Here is a 17,807-nt window from a genome sequence, read left to right as displayed (position 1 = left end):
TAAATACAACATACAATTGTAATTCTTGGGGTCCAAACTGAGCCATATTGAGCTATCTTAGAGTTAGCCAGATAGGTTTATCCAGCTAACTTTAGGACAGGTAGATAAGTTATCTGGCTAACTCTTAATATTGGAGTTAGTCAGATAACCTATCCGGCTAACTCAACTTCTTGCCCATTCTCTGCCCCTGAGTTATCCGGCTAAAAACTTAGCATGTCAACTAAGCCGCAGCATTAAGGGCTCACCCTCATGCCACTCCTTACAGGTTGTTGAAGCTATGAGCTCAGTGAATGCAATTCCAGTTTAAGCCTTTGCTAGATTGGTTTCCCAAGTACAAGAGCAAAAAGACCAGCTGAATTCCCTGGCTGGTGTCCTGCAAGCTACCACCCAGCAAGCCCAGCAGCAACTTGATCCCGTGACTGGTTTACTCAGGCTGTGGCCCAGTTATTGGACACCATGCAGGCACAACTACCCACTCCGGTTCCAGGAGCAGCTCTGGTAAACCATTCACCCATACCTGTTCAGACTTCGGAGCCATGATGCATCTTCCTCCACCAACCAGGTATGCTGGTGACCCCAAAGCATGCAATGTAAGCAAAATGCATTTTGAACTTCAGATAGCTCATTTTTCTTCCTTGCCTGGCCTTGTATGGCCTTGCACTTGCTTGGGCCTCTCCCTCATGGGAACAAGATGATCCCACTCTCAGATTAGGAAATACCTTGTACCAAATTTACTTTAACCGATCATCCCTCGAGTTTATCACTGTCATTACCCCCGTGCCATGGTCAGATCATTATCTAATAAAAGCTATAGGAAAAATTAAAATACCAAGCAAAAACAATGTGATTAACACCCATTATGACTCTACAATATTACGCCGCAAGAAGATCAATATTGAAACTTTCATTGACGCATTATTACCAACAATTAATCAGAACCCACATTCTGACGTCACAGAAATGCTATCATTTTGGAATAAGTCTATAACAGAAATGCTAGATTTAACTGCACTATTAAAACCTCAGAAATGCTCTGTAAAAAAAACGGCTACATGGTATAATGATTCATTAAAAATTTTCAAACGCAAACTACGCAACTTAGAGCGAAGATGGAGAAAAAAATCCCCTCCCAGAACGTAAACAAGAATATTACACATACCTACAAAAATACAAGAAAGAAATAATAAAACCTAAAAAAGCCTTCTATACAACAAAAATAAAGAATGCAAACGGCAACCCCAGATTATTATTCTCAATTGTGAAAGATTTAACAATACAAAATGCATCTTCATCTACCGCATCTGACGATCTTTGCAACAAAATTGCCAAATTCTTTAGAAAGAAAACAGAAGACATTTCAACAGGATTTGACTAATTACCCATTCCGAAAATCACTCTACCTCAACTAGCATGTTCTTTTTCCGAATTTTCTTCAATTAAGGATAACACCATCATCAATATATTGTCAAAATCAAAACCTTCAAATAGTCCTTTCAATCCCTGTTCTGGTTTTCTACTCAGAGACATGAAAGATCATATTGCCCCTTCCATTTCAAATCTAATCAATGCCTCCCTATCACAAGGCATATTCCCAGATTCTCTAAAAAAGACATCAATCCTACCCATTCCCAAGAAGAAAAACCACGACTCCTCAGATCTAGCTAATTACCGACCAATTGCCTCACTATCTTCCATTGCAAAAATTATAGAATCTGTAGTATTACATCAAGTTTCTGAATACATAGAAGACAACAATATTTTACATAACAATCAGCATGGTTTTAGAAAGGGTCATAGCACAGAATCCCTGCTCATCTCGTCAGCTGACACTATCATCAGAGGTTTTGATTCCAACACAAATTTTATATTAGTACTACTCGATATTTCTGCAGCGTTTGATACGCTAAATCATGGTATCTTAATTTCCAACTTATCCCAGATTGACATCAAAGGTCCAGTCTTACAATGGTTCTCTTCATTCATTGCAAATCGACCACAAAGAATCACAATGGGCAAATTTCATTCAGACTGGTATACTACTAAAACAGGTGTACCTCAAGGATCCACACTTTCTGCCCCCTTATTCAATCTATATCTGTTACCACTATGCCACCTTCTAGCTGGTTTAAGCCTAAACTTTAAAATATATGCAGATGATATACAGTTTACAGTCCCATTCACCGATTCTTGGTCTAAAACCTTCTCTCTATTACAACTATATCTTTCAACAATAAAAATATGGTATGATACGGTATGATTTCATATCACAAATAGGATACGGAGAAGTCGCTCGAAGACCTGAGTTTTGCAGTTCAAAAACATGGACTTTGTTGAAATGGGGAAGTACCTGGAGGAAGAACTAGAAGGCTGGGAGAAAATGAGAGATGTGGAACAACAGTGGGCCAAACTAAAAGGAGCAATTACCAAGACAACTAATCTATATGTTAGAAAAGTAAAGAAAAGCAAGAGAAAAATGAAACCTATCTGGTTCTCAAAGGAGGTGGCTGATAAAATAAAAGCTAAAAGTACAGTATTTAAGAAATATAAAGGATCCCAAAGAGAGGATCAATAGGAAGAATATCTGATGGAATTGAGGGAGGCGAAGAAAGTAATCAAGAAAGCAAAAAGTCAAGCGAAAGAAAGGATTGTCAAATTTTTCAGATACATCAGAGAAAGGAGAAAAGTCCAAAATGGTATAGCGAAATTGAAAGGTGAAAATGATCAATGTGTGGAGAGAGACAAAGAAATGGCAGAAATACTAAACGAATACTTCAGTTCGGTGTTCACTAAAGAAGACCCTGGAGAAGGACCATCGCTAGTTAACAAGAAACTGGAAGGGAGTGGAGTAGATGAAACTCCATTTACAGAAGAGAATGTATGGGAAGAGCTAGGAAAACTGAAAGTGGACAAAGCCATGGGGCCTGATGAGGATCATCCCAGGATACTGAGGGAGCTCAGAGATGTGCTGGCGGGTCTGCTGTGTGACCTGTTCAATAGATCCTTAGAAACAGGAGTGGTGCCAAGTGATTGGAGAAGAGCGACGGTGGTCCCGCTTCACAAGAGTGGGAGCAGAGAGGAGGCTGGAAACTACAGGCCGGTTAGCCTCACCTCGGTGGTGGTAAAAATAATGGAGATGCTGCTGAAAGAAAGAATAGTGAACTATTTACAGTCAGAAGAATTGCTGGACCAGAGGCAGCATGGATTCACCAGGGGAAGGTCCTGTCAGACAAATCTGATTGACTTTTTTGATTAGGTGACTAGGGAATTGGTTCGAGGAAGAGCGCTCAATGTCATCTACTTGGATTTCAGCAAAGCTTTTGATACGGTCCCGCACAGGAGGCTTGTGAATAAAATGAGAAGCTTTGGAGTGAGTGCCAAGGTGGTGGCCTGGAATGCAAACTGGTTGACGGACAGGAGATAATGTGTGATGGTAAATGGAACTTGCTCTGAGGAGAGAGCGGTGTTAAGCGGAGTGCCACAAGGATCGGTGTTGGGACCGGTCCTGTTCAATATCTTTCTAAGCGCATTGCGGAAAGGATAGAAGGTAAGATTTGTGTTTTTGCAGATGATACTAAGATCTGCAACAAAATAGACACGCCAGAAGGAGTAGAGAGAATGAGATGGGATTTAAGGAAGCTGGATGTTGTGATAGAGCAGGCTCTCACCTTTTCTCAGGCCAGCCGGCCTGATCCCTGTCACCATCCTACCGGCACGGCAGGAGCCGTGCCGGGGTCCCCTGCAGCAGCAGGAGGCCGCTATCATGCCGGCATGGCAGGAACCGCGCTGGGGCTTTCTCCCACGGTCGGAGCCGCACTGCGTTATCCTGAGCGGCTCGGAGGCTGCTGATGCAATTCCTCGTGGCTGGGGCTGCGTTGCTGCATTCCTGACAGCCTGGAGGTTGCCAGCTCTCTCCCTGCACTACCCGGACGGCAGGGAGCCGTCCAGGTGTAGCTCAAGTAGCCAGGAGGCTGCCAACAATGCCCTCATGCGACCCGGAGGTCGCCAACCTTACCGCGGGTCCCCCTTGGATGAGGGCCATCATCCCCAGCCTTGCCTGCGTTCCAAAGCCGTCTCTGGTTCTTCTTCAGCGGCAGGAAGCTGCCTGGGACATCGGGTCCTGCCCTGAGGCCTATCTTCACCTCCTGCTTTAGCTTGGCATCTTCCTGTGCAGCAGGATCGCTGTCCAGGGTCCTGCACTGCTTCCTGCTTCCTCCTAAGGAGCGAAGCCGTGCCTCTTCTCCCTTCTCAAAGGGACAGTGAGGGAGTTCCCCTTTTGATGTCATCGATAAATCCGCCTCATCTTGCAATATAAAAAGTTTCAGTCTTCATTCCATCTTTGCCTTTGCAAGGAGTAAGTCCTCCTTAGGACTCCACATCTGCGTCTCCTCCTAGGCACTCTGTTCCGTGTGGGATCCCATGACTTTGTCTATGTTCCATGTCCGGTCTCTACATTTCCTTGATGTTCCTGATGTCCAGTTGTCCGCCTGTTCCTGATGTCCCTCTGTTTCCTGATGTCTTCAGCTCTGCTGACCCATCACTCGTGGTCCGCAACCAGCCTGGCTGGGTTGAATAGGGCGCGTAGTGGCCCAGTGGTCCACGACCAATCTGGCTGGACTGTGTAGGGCACTGGTGGGTCTTTCCATCTGACGGTGCTATGGAGACTTCCCACCTCTTGTCTGGCCTGCCTTGTTTCTGATATCTTGATGTCTGTAAGCCTGATGTCCGCAAGCCTGATGTCCGCCTTGCCTTGATGTTCTTGCCTGATACCTTCCTTCCCTGGACAGGTCCTATCCTTCAGTGTGGTCCGCGACCAGTCCGGCTGGACTGTGTAGGGCGCCCGAAGGATCTGGCTGCCTGCCCATTCCTGTCCTTGGATTTCCGTGGCTCTGATGCCTTCTCATGTTGTCTGCAACTCTGCCCGCCAGAATGGACACTGTTTGCCTGGAGGTTCCGGACTTTTAACCATTGGTTTTAGTCTTGTCTTGCCATGCCTGACTAGCCATGCCTGCCTTGCCTTGCCTTGAGTCTTCATCTGCCCTGCAACATCCTGAGTCTTCGTCTGCCCTGCCACGCCTGTCTTTGTCTGCCTTATCATGTCTTGTTCCACGTTTCGGTCCGGCCTTGTCCTCTGTCCTGCCTGCGGCCTACCACCGCTCCCTAGCGGCAATCCGAAAGGGCTTGGAACAGTCGGAGAACCATTCAGAGACCACCATTGCATTGGTGGTCTCAAGGAAGCGTGCAGGTCCGGTCAAGGCTCAGGGTAAGGATGTTTCACCGCAAGGGCACACATCTTGTCCAACGCTGGAGAGCGCCTCCTGGCGCTCCCTTCCATCCGCAGCGCAACACTGGAAGAGTGGTCAAAGAAGTGCAGAGTCATGCATATGGGGTGTGGAAATCCGAAAGAACTGTATTTGATGGGGGGGGGGGGGGGGGGGGGGGTTGAAGAGCTGATGTGCACAGAGCAGGATGGAGACCTTGGGGTGATAGTGTCTAACGATCTGAAGTAGGCGAAACAATGTGACAAGGCGATAGCTAAAGCCAGAAGAATGCTGGATTGCATAGAGAGGAAATCTAGCAAGAGAAAGAAAGTGATGATCCCCTTTTACAGGGCCTTGGTGAGACCTCACCTGGAGTACTGTGTTCAGTTCTGGAGACCATATCTCCAAAGGGACAGAGACAGGATGGAGGCGGTCCAGAGAAGGGTGACTAAAATGGTGGATGGTCTTCATAAAATGACTTTTGAGGAGAGATTGAAGAACCTAAATATGTATACCCTGGAGGAGAGGAGGAGCAGCGGTGATATGATACAGACTTTCAGATACTTGAAAGGTTTTAATAATCCAAGGTCAACAACAAACCTTTTCTGTTGGAAAAAAATCAGTAGAATTGGGGTTACGATTTGAAACTCCAGGGAGGAAGACTCAGAACCAATGACAGGAAGTATTTCTTCACGGAGAGGGTGGTGGATGCCTGGAATGCCCTTCCGGAAGAAGTGGTGAAGACCAGATCTGTGAAGGACTTCAAAGGGGCATGGGATAAACACTGTGGATCCATAAAGGCTAGAGGATGGGAATGAAGAGAAGAGTCATGGGGGTGGCTTGCTGGAATGGTGGCTACTACCTGGTGATTACTACCCCTCCTCAATAAGCCTTCACATGGTTAATGCAACTCCAACATTGCTCTCTGCTTCAATGGCAAGGGGAAATGTGGAAAGGAGGATTTGCATTAAAACAACAACCAACAAAGACTGAACTACATAGTCTAGGTAGACAGAAGAGCATGGGGGTAGCTTATTTATAGCAGCGGTTACTACCCTAAACCAATTAAGCCTGATACTTCACTTTGAATGCATATACAGCATTACTCTCTGCTTCAAAGGCACGGGGAAATGTGGAAAAGAGGATTTACATCCAGACAACATCCAACAAGGCATTGATCTGTGCAGTCTGGGTAAACAAGCATCGGGGTATCTTGCTTGATGCAGCGGTTACTATCCTTAACTATTAAGCCTTATGATTCACCTTTGATGCAGCTCCAACATTGCTCGCTGTGTCAGTGGCAGGGGATAGCGGGAAGTTCGAATCGGACAGTTGCCAACAAGGGCCCTGAACTTGGTGGTCGGTGAGACAGATAAGTATGGGAAAATAAGTGTGGGAGCTTGCTGGGCAGACTGGATGGGCCGTTTGGTCTTTTTCTGCCGTCATTTCTATGTTTCTATGTATGTGGCTAACTGAACTGCTCAATAGTCACAGGGCCACACCAAACAGCTTCAGTTGCTCCTGCAACATGATTAAAACATTTCAGGATCATTATATGGCCCCAACTTGGTCAAAGGCAATCCTTGTCCAGAGGGGTGGACCAGTTGATCCTCATCTAGTATTCCATCCATGCTCCCAATCTCTCTTTAAAGTTGACTCTGATAACAGTTCATGAGAGTTCATTTTTCTGTGATGAGAGTCCTGAGTAACTTTAATAAAGGTTCCTGCTGTTGGACAGGATGGTGCAGAGCTTGTTGTAGCAGTTATTGTATTGATTCCTGTTGCTGTGGCATCCGCTCAATGACCCATAAAATGAATTCCTGATGCCACGGTCTACCTCTTCCCTCAGGCACAGAAGGTTGGAAAGTGAATGCTGTCCTATCCTGGTGCTTTCCAGATTGCTTCTACAGGGGGTTTCTCCTTCTTATTCCCCAGCCATACCAGATTGTTCAGGCACCTTTTTTCAGGGCATATCACAGTTTCTTTAAGATCTGCAACTTATTCCCATACAACAACAAAAAAAAAATCTTTTTTACCCCCAAAATAACACCAGTTAGGGAAATTTTAAGTTAGTTAGAACTAGACTATCTGGGCAGGGCTAGGCCCTTTAGCCCAAAGATTCCAGCTGTTACATACTGCTGCAGCCAGGTCCAGAAGCCCAAATGTATGCCCATTAGTCTTTGATGAGAAAAATGCACATGCCACCATATAGCATGATATGCAGCCTTGGATTTCAATGGCTGAGAAAGGATAGTGGGCATGAAATAGCCTGCACTCCAACTTCCAGTAAAAGCAATAGGGTAAATACTTAACTGCTAGTCAGCTGAGCTAATTAGCTGAATAAACATATCCAGCTAACTTAACCAAGATATTCAGTGGCATGGCCACACCGCTTGATATACTTAACTATCTATATAGTTACCCAAATAAGTTTTTCTGGCTAACTCTGGACCAGCCAAATAGCAGGTCTAACTTACCCGGCTAACTTAGGCCCTGATTCACTATGGCTTTTCTCCCATTCTAGGTCTATGGGAAAAATGCTTAATGAATCAGGCCCTTAGCTGGATAAGGCTGAATATCGTCATTTGTCCGTCTAAGTTAGCTGGATAATTAGTTCCATCCCAGAATACCCTATCCTCCTCCTCATTTAGCCAGCTATTTAGTTGAATAAATAGTTATCTGGCTAAATGGTGGCCAGTAAATATGGCTGAATATTTCAAACTTATCTGGCTAAGTTGCTCTGAATATCTGCCCCAATGTTTATTATTTACAGAACATAAATAAACAGAGTCAGCTTACCTCACCTGCTTCAACAAAATTAAGTCAAGTATATTCACATAAAAGGTCTTAGATTATTCTCTGGAACTTCCTCCTCTCAGTCTGGGCCTCATGCTCCTCTTGGGCTCAGATTTTTATTTCCTTTCCCCGGAAACAGCCCTCTGATCTGGTTTCCTACTTTAAGTATCTCTTAAATTGGACTGGGTTAGATAGCTGAACCTGGTCCTTTAAGGTGTTCTTGTGGTCTAGTCTACATGCCCCTTCACAGTATGATATACAGATATCCTGTAATAGCATAGGAGATAGTGGATGTATGCAGAAATAATAGATAGGCCCCATCTGTGTGACAGTATGATCAGAAATTAGTACTGACAAAACGGCGAAGGTGAAGTGTGTTGTAAAATGGCAAAAAAGGATTGTTAGAGAGAAAGAACTTATACTCCATTATTATAGTACAAGATCAGCACGTAGCTTGCTTGGAAAGTACTGAATATTCAGCCAGAAAAGATAACGGAAACACAGTACTGCTTATATGCATGTACAATGCTGAAAGCAAAAAGAAGAAGTTACAGGTTCATAGAAACATAGAAATGACAGCAGTAAAGAACCAGTGGTCCATCCAGTCTGTCCAGCAAGCTTTCCATGGTAGTATCTGCCACACGTGCAGGTTACTCCCATGTATCAGTCAGTACTGCTTGATGTGCTTTGCTTATGGACTTGACCGTAGAAACAGCCCTGTGGTTTTTGTCCTTAATGTCTGTGTATCAATACCCAGGCTGTAAAAAAGTAATGGCTCGTGTTGATTGTCCCTGAATCCAAATTCCTCTTTCCCTGCACCCCCACCCCCCTCCTTTGAAGCAGAAAGCGATGTTGCAGTTGCAGTTGCATCAAAAGCTTCAAGACTTATTGGTTAAGTGTAGTAATCTCATGCCTTCTGTTAAGGGTGGCAACTGCTGCTCGGTGCAGGCTACCTCTATGCTTATCAATTCCCCACACCATAAAAGTCGGGTCCCTCATTGGTTGCTATCTAAATCCAATTCCCCTTTTCGTCTGCCATTGAAGCAGAGAGCAATGTTGGAGTTGCATTAAACATATCAAGGCTTAATGGTTAAGGGGTAGATTTTAAAACCCCAGCGCGCGTAAATCCTCCCAGATTTACGCGCGCCTATTTGCATAGGCTGCTGGCGCACGCAAAGCCCTGGGACGCGCTAAGTCCCGGGGCTTCCTAAAAGGGGCAGGAGGGGGCGTGTCCAGGGGGCGTGTCTGGGGGCAAGGGGTGGGGTGGGGCGGGGGCGGGCCAGGAGGGCGGTCCGAGTTCCTCGGCACTGCGGCCTGTGCCAGGGGATGCTGGGGCGGCAGGCGTAACTTGCCCAACAAAGGTAGGGGGGGGGATTTAGGTAGGGCTGGGGGGTGGGGTAGATAGGGGAAGGGAGGGGAAGGTGGGAGGACGCGTAAGGAAAGTTCCCTCTGAGGCTGCTCCGATTTCGGAGCGCCTCGGAGGGAACGGAGGCAGGCTGCCGATTTTGTGCAGCCTTGCGCGTGCCAACCCCGGATTTTATAAGATACGCGTGGATCTTATAAAATCTGGTGTACTTTTGTTCGCGCCAGTGGCGCGAACAAAAGTATGCGTGCACGTATTTTTTGAAGATCTACCTCTAAGGGTAGTAACTGCCATACCAGCAAGTTATCCCCATGCACACTTTCTTAATTCCCCTTAGGACTTAGCCATAGAAGCAGTCCTGTGCTTTTTCTTTTATGTCTGCATATTAGTATCCCAGACCATGGAAGCTGGAGACCTCGGTTGTCATCTGAATCCAGTTCCTCTTTTCCCCCTGCCGTCTTAGCAGGGAGCAATATTGCAGTTGCATTACATTCTCCTAGGTTGATAGAAGCAGCCTGAAAACTTCAAGGTCACAAACAGAGAGATACCAAAATGCAAGCTGGAGACCAGACTTTAGTGAATAAGAACAGCATTTAGATATGAAAGCAAACAAGTTGCCAGTTAAGTAGTTAAAAGTCTGTGCGCAGTGGAGCATAGTACCAGCAGCAGCAGCTCCGCTGAAGCTGAGAGTTGGGAACACCTGGCATTTGCCCAGATTTAGTTTATAGGCACAGTATAAACTAGCTATATGATTTACAGACCCTACAAGTACGAGTGCACTTTTAGCTTTTGGGGCATTCACACATGACATTATTAATACTTATGCTGATTTTATTATGATTCTGGGTATTCAACAAAATGTGTTAGATTTAGAGAAAGTGCAGAGCTAATAGCCTCATATATGTGAGAGAATGATGTACAAAATGGCAGAAGTAGTGAATATAAAACAGAAAAGTTCACTATTTTAGAGCCGTAATGAGACACACAGTAGTTTTTTCTTATCAGTTAGTTTGGTAACACTTCAAGGAGCGTGCTCCTGTTCCTGCTTCCTCTTGGCTCGTCTTCCTGGCTCCTGACTTCGGTTCATTCTCTGGTATCCTGCTTCGCTGCCCATCTTGATTCCTGGCTTGTCTCCGGTCTCTGCCTGCCCTGACTCTTGGTCCGTTTCCACGTTTTGCCTCTCTGCTGCCTGCTTCAACTCGGACTTCGCTTTGGACTCCCTTTTCCAGGAGACCCCACCTAAGTCCAAGCGGCTCGGGTTCCCCAGGACTCCTCCTGGGAGGACCTCGGGCTTCCAGTGGTAAAGTTCCTGTTGGTCTCCCGGCTCCGGCTCCTGCTCCTCTCTTGACTCACAACTTCTGGAATTCTCTTTGGACTCTCGTCCCCAGGTGACCGCACCTAAGACCAAGTGGCTTGGGTCCCCAAGGGCTCCTCCCAGGGGTGTGTGTGCCCATACCATTTCAGTTTACCAGTTCATCCACCAGTTTTCCCAGTTAACAGGTCTTCCAGCCCTTCCCTGGTTTGATAGCCTACACTCCCCCCAGTTACCCCAGACCTCTTAAACCTCAGAAATGGCTCCATTCTTTTTTTTTTTTACTTACATAGCAGAAGTGGCTATACGACAGGGACATGACGCGTGCCAGGTCCTGTTATGATCATGGACCCTTGAGCCGGCTACAAGATGATGAAGCAGCGCTGAGGGGAGGCCCACAGCGGAGTCGTAACTGGGAGACGGATCAGAGCCAGGAGACCAACAGGATCTTCACCACTGGAAGCCCGAGGTCCCCGGGGGGGGGGGAGCAGGCGAGGACGGAGCTAGAAACAGGAACAAAGCTGGAACGATGCGGCCAACCGCGGAACGGAGCAGGCCGCTGGCGGGAGGACCCGCCGCGAGGTGAGAGGGGGGCTGTTAGTGGCCGACTGCGGCCCAGATTCATAACAGTACCCCCCCTTTTCGCCTCCTCCCCGGGGGTCGAGGCTTAGTGGGATGATCGCGAGAGAAGTGGGATTTGCGTGCACATGCACACATGGTCAGACTATTTTATAACATGCGCACTAGTATGAAAGATAAACCTCTAAGACTGTAAGGTCTTTGGGGCAGGGACTTATTGTTTTTGAATACATATTATTGTACAGTGCTGTGTACATCCAATAGCACTACAAAAATTGCAAGTGTTATTTATACTCTTTTTAAAAACATAGCTGTGCTACTTCTTGATCACATGGCTCCTCAGACTGGAGAAAATTCAACTGAAAGGAAATGTGGTAAAGGTATATAAAATTCTATGTAGTATGGAACAAGTTAATAGGAAACACTTATTTATGCTACCAAATAGTACTAAGACTAGGTGCACTCAATAAAACTAAACAGACGATTTAAAACAAATCTAAGTATTTTTTCAATAATGCACAATTCAGCTATGGAATTTGTTGCCAGAAAATTTTGTCAAGACTAATAGTTGTTACGTTTTTCAGCTTGCAGGTACGCTCTGCAAGTTGCATCACTCACCCAATGGCCCAGGCAACCGGTTCCCCCCCTTTACGTCAGATGCCACCATTGCTGCTCCTTCCTCAGGTCTCCGTAGGCGCGCGCAGAACTGCACACAATTTAAAGGGCCTGCAGCAGGAAACCACTTGCGGCACCCACTCACATTGCTTCTTCAGCTCTATAAAGACATTCCCGCTTTGCCTCAGCCACGGGTCGGCTACCTAGTAGTGTAATTTGCTTCATCCAGTTCCTGCCTTCTCATTCCTGACCCTGCTTTCTTGTTCCAGTACCAGCTTGCCTCATTTCTCCAGCCCGGCGTGCCTTGTCCTTTATCCCTAGCCCTGCTCATAAGAACATGCCATACTGGGTCAGACCAAGGGTATATCAAGCCCAGCATCCTGTTTCCAACAGAGGCCTAGCCAGGTCATAAGAACCTGGCAAGTACCCAAAAACTAAGTCTATTCCATGTTACCGTTGCTAGTAATAGCAGTGGCTATTTTCTAAGGTAATGGACTTCTCCTCCAAGAACTTATCCAATCTTTTTTTAAACACAGCTATACTAACTGCACTAACTACATCCTCTGGCAATAAATTCCAGAGTTTAAATGTGCGTTAAGTGAAAAAGGACTTTCTCCGATTAGTTTTAAATGTGCCACATGCTAACTTCATGGAGTGCCCCCTAGTCTTTCTATTATCTGAAAGAATAAATAACCGATTCACATCTACCCGTTCTAGACCTCTCATGATTTGAAACACCTCTATCATATCCCCCCTCAGTTGTCTCTTCTCCAAGCTGAAAAGTCCTAACCTCTTTAGTCTTTCCTCATAGGGGAGCTGTTCCATTCCCCTTATCATTTTGGTCGCCCTTCTCTGTACCTTCTCCATCGCAACTATATATTTTTTGAGATGCGGCGACCAGAATTGTACACAGTATTCAAGGTACGGTCTCACCATGGAGCGATACAGAGGCATTATGACATTTTCTGTTTTATTCACTATTCCCTTTCTAATAATTCCCAACATTCTGTTTGCTTTTTTGACTGCCGCAGCTCACTGAACCGACGATTTCAATGTGTTATCCACTATGACGCCTAGATCTCTTTCTTGGGTGGTAGCACCTAATATGGAACCTAACATTGTGTAACTATAGCATGGGTTATTTTTCCCTATATGCATCACCTTGCACTTATCCACATTAATTTTCATCTGCCATTTCGATGCCCAATTTTCCAGTCTCACAAGGTCTTCCTGCAATTTATCACAATCTGCTTGTGATTTAACTACTCTGAACAATTTTGGATCATCTGCGAATTTGATTACCTCACTCGTCATATTTCTTTCCAGATCATTTATAAATATATTGAAAAGTAAGAGTCCCAATACAGATCCCCGAGGAACTCCACTGCCCACTCCCTTCCACTGAGAAAATTGTCCATTTAATCCTACTCTCTATTTCCTATCTTTTAGCCAGTTTGTAATCCACGAAAGGACATCGCCACCTATCCCATGTCTTTTTACTTTTCCTAGAAGCCTCTCATGAGGAACTTTGTCAAGCGCCTTCTGAAAATCCAAGTATACTACATCTACCGGTTCACCTTTATCCACATGTTTATTAACTCCTTCAAAAAAGTGAAGCAGATTTGTGAAGCAAGACTTGCCTTGGGTAAAGCCATGCTGACTGTGTTCCATTAAACCATGTCTTTCAATATGTTCTGTGATTTTGATGTTTAGAACACTTTCCACTATTTTTCCTGGCACTGAAGTCAGGGTAACCGGTCTGTAGTTTTCCAGATCGCCCCTGGAGCCCTTTTTAAATTTTGGGGTTACATTTGCTATCCTCCAGTCTTCAGGTACAATGGATCATTTTAATGATAGGTTACAAATTTTTACTAATTGGTCTGAAATTTCATTTTTTAGTTCCTTCAGAACCCTGGGGTGTATACCATCCGGTCCAGGTGATTTACTACTCTTCAGTTTGTCAATCAGGCCTACCACATCTTCTAGGCTCACCGTGATTTGGTTCAGTCCATCTTAATCATTACCCATGAAAACCTTCTCCAGTACGGGTACCTCCCCAACATCCTCTTCAGTAAAACCCAAAGCAAAGAAATCATTTAATCTTTCCACGATGGCCTTATCTTCTCTAAGTGCCCCTTTAACCCCTCGATCAACTAATGGTCCAACTGACTCCCTCACAGGCTTTCTGCTTCGGATATATTTTAAAAAGCTTTTATTGTGAGTTTTTGCCTCTACGGCCAACTTCTTTTCAAATTCTCTCTTAGCCTGTCTTATCAATGTCTTACATTTAACTTGCCAACGCTTATGCATTATCCTATTTTCTTCTGTTGGATCCTTCTTCCAATTTCTGAATGAAGATCTTTTAGCTACAATAGCTTCTATCACCTCCCCTTTTTTTTTTTTTTAATTTTATTTTTATTAAATTTCAAATAAACAAAAGAACATTGTTCAGAAATCTTTCAGGCTTATTACTTACAGTATCATGAAGTATAAACAAATACATTGAAATTATGTTTACATTAGCACATAACCTGAATAAATAAAAGGAATATGGGGAGTCCGAAAGAAAATGAAACAAGCAGACAAAAGAAAATTTTCCAATAATTTCTGCACATTTATGTCCATGTTATATATTTTTTACCAATCCCTAGCAGAGTCACATCAGGAGTGAGAGTCCAGATATATACTTAATTGCTCTGGTTCTGTAAAGACGTATCTTATTTATTTATTTATTTATTTACAATTCTTATATACCGCACAATGGGTAGGGGACTATCCGTCTAGGCGGTTTACATATTAGTACATACACAGGTAACATTACACGTTAACAAACAGATCATAAAATCTTATACAGACACATTAAAATTCATAAAATAGTCAAATAATTACCAGGTCATGTAATGTAGTAGACTTAATATATATTGTATGCATGAGTGAAAAGGTGAGTTTTTAACAGTTTCTTAAATTCTATGCGGCTAGCTGTCAGACGGATATTTTCAGGCAGTGAATTCCACAATAGTGGACCAGCAACAGAAAAAGCTCGTTTACGGGTTAAAGCTAAACTTACGGATTTTACTGTAGGAACTTCAAGAATACATTGATCTTTCTTTCTGCTCGCTCCTCGGGTCCTCCGAGTTCACTGGGGATCCGTAGGGGGGTCTGGGAACTATTGGCGCGCTGGGGCTGAGGGATGTTTCCTCTGCCTGAGGCGTCAGCGTTTTCTCAGCACTGACTTCTCTCGCGGTTCCTCCTTCCGGCAATGAAAACATGGACCCCGCTAACATAGACTCGATCGTTGGTTGTCGAAATCCAGGAACAGGCATTGAGGTAACAGCCTCTCTGATTCTCGCCTTCCTTTTGGTGTGAGGCATGTTTGTGTTCAAATAATTAGGAAACAGCTCCAAAATTCGGCTTGTATCAGAGAGAGTCCAAGGACTGAGTCACTAGCGTGTTTCCTGTGCAGCAGCCATCTTGGACTCCTCATCACCTCCCCTTTTAACCATGCCGGTAATCGTTTTGCCTTCTTCCCACCTTTTTTAATGTGTGGAATACATCTGGATTGTGCTTCTAGGATGGTATTTTTTACCTTTGTAGCTGCTCCTTTCAGTTTTTTCTAACAATTTTTTTCATTTTAATAAAGTTTCTTTTTTGAAAATTTAGCACGGGAGCCGTGGATTTGCTTACAGTCCCCCTTCCAGTCATTAATTCAAATTCAGACCCTGTTTGAAATTGAATACGAAGAGTCTTTCACTAGTATACACCACAAGAAGTTTTACAAAAATTTAAAAATCCAAAAAATATAGATTTCATTAAAAAGGACTTTATAAGGTGGGTGATGTGTAGTCCGGTTGGTCACTGTTGAAGTGTCACAACGACAGGCTTGCTGACACCTTTTAGGCTATAATATTTAATTAATTTGATTTCCACTAATTCTTTGGTGATTATATTTGTGTGGTATACCATTGACTCTTTTTTGACTAATTTGTGGTAATTGAAGTCTCCCATTATTACTGCACTACCAATTTGGTTAGCTTCCCTAATTTCTCTTAGCTCCCTGTCCTTGTTTTCTCTTCTAGCTTCGGACTGTCCTTGGACTTGACCTTGCTTGATGCTGGCCCTTCGCTGTAACCATTCTATAAGAGACTCTTGCCTAAGAAATGCTGGTCTCCGGTACACGAGAGCTCAACCTAAGGGGAAAGGGGTTGGTATAGGTAAAGCTCCATATTAGTCTCTTCTTCAGTCAGCTCCACCAGCTGACAGTTGAGACCTAAAGGGCCCTCCTTGTAGATTGAGCCAACTCTACAACAGCACCAAGGGTCCACGAATCTTATAGTAGTATGGCAGAGTTAATAGAAAAAGCATTGTATTTATGATATTTGTAGAAGGGTGTGTGCTGGCAGTTAGTGACTTCAGAATAATAATGATCACTTCACTGACAATTCCTTCCTCCCCAATATCTCAAAGCTGGCTGTCCTACTACAGGACATAGGAAATGAATTATTCCCTCAACACAGCCTCTGTTTAATATGAAAAGTTGTAATCCTACAATCCCTCAACTTCTCTCACAGAAATTACTATATTCATGATTGGCTTAGCTTGGAAAACATTTTCAAAGTAAAGGCTCTGCATGGTTTTCCCTATTTTGTTTTTCCTGTAATTTTCTAAGTTTATTTTAGGAGTCTTTCTTAAGGAAGTGTGATGAAGTGCAGGCTGTCTCAAGTGAAGAAAACCCGGGCCGGATCACCACTGGGAGAGCTCGGAGCAGAGTTAGACAGCAGAAGGTGCCTGTGAGCCAGGGAAAAACTACAGCTCCCAGGTTCTTTGAGTCTCAGCTGAACCAATGGCAGAGAAAGGAAGTTGACTGGGCAGCTGAGCAGAGCACCCGTGGCTTTCACACACCTGAGCTGATGATTACGGAGCACGAAGGCACTCCGGATACGTTTGAATTGCTAGAAAAGCTGAGCTCCTCAGAAGAGGTGGACATGGAGATGGAAGTCCCCACAGAGGAAGCTGCTGGCACAGACATGGAAACTGAGTGAGTGACACTGCTTCAAAGGCAGGGGGGGGGGTGGTTGTGTACTTGGACTCTGATTTGCATTTGAATGAAGTCCTTCGACTGGGGCCTACAGCACAACTGAGGGGAATTGGAGAGTACTGTGCAACTCCCAAGCAGGGCGGTTTTGGTGGCTGGAAAGCCAAGCGGAGGTGTTTATCACCTATGAACTGGGAGTTTTGGGACCCACTGGGGGTTTTCAGTTGGAACTGCAAAAAGGACTGTTTTCCGATACAAACTGCATTTTTGTGCTTATTTTGCTGGGGAGCTTGGCTGGACTTGCTGCCGGGGTCTTTCAAGCACTTGTGCGAGCCCTGTAAGGGCACCGGAGGCCCACGTCGGGGTCTGAGAATTTAAACTGCTGCTGAGTTTTGCAGAGGGAATCCACCTAGAGAAGATGGATTGGTGGTCAAGAGAAGTGTTGGACCTTCCTGTGATTGACGCACCTTCGCATATGGTGTTAGAAGTGGGATCTTGGTCTTCGCCTTGCTGGAGATTACGGCAACCTGTTGACGCACTTACACTGCCTAAATGAGGTAAAGGGTTACAGGGGAGCGCACACCTGAATTTGTGCAATGGCGGATGACGCTAATTGGGGGACGCAGGCAAGGAGGAAGTTTTGTTTAAAAAACAAAAAAAAGGCTAAATTAAGAGGGGCCTTTGGTAAGCAGGAAGGCACTCCGGTTTGAGTGCAAGCACGACCACAAGGCTTTAGGGGTGCTGGAGTCCCACAGCCGCACTTGGGTTTGTGTCTCTTTTCTCTTCCCAAGGAAATGGCGTCTCAAGAGGTCTTGAAATGGCTGGCGGCGCAGTTACAGAGGCAACAAGAGA

The sequence above is a fragment of the Rhinatrema bivittatum genome, chromosome 7 (genome assembly GCF_901001135.1).
Source record: "Rhinatrema bivittatum chromosome 7, aRhiBiv1.1, whole genome shotgun sequence".
In the NCBI taxonomy this organism is placed as follows: Eukaryota; Metazoa; Chordata; class Amphibia; order Gymnophiona; family Rhinatrematidae; genus Rhinatrema; species Rhinatrema bivittatum.
The sequence above is the reverse complement of the archived record's forward strand: the minus strand, read 5'-3'. Positions refer to the sequence as shown.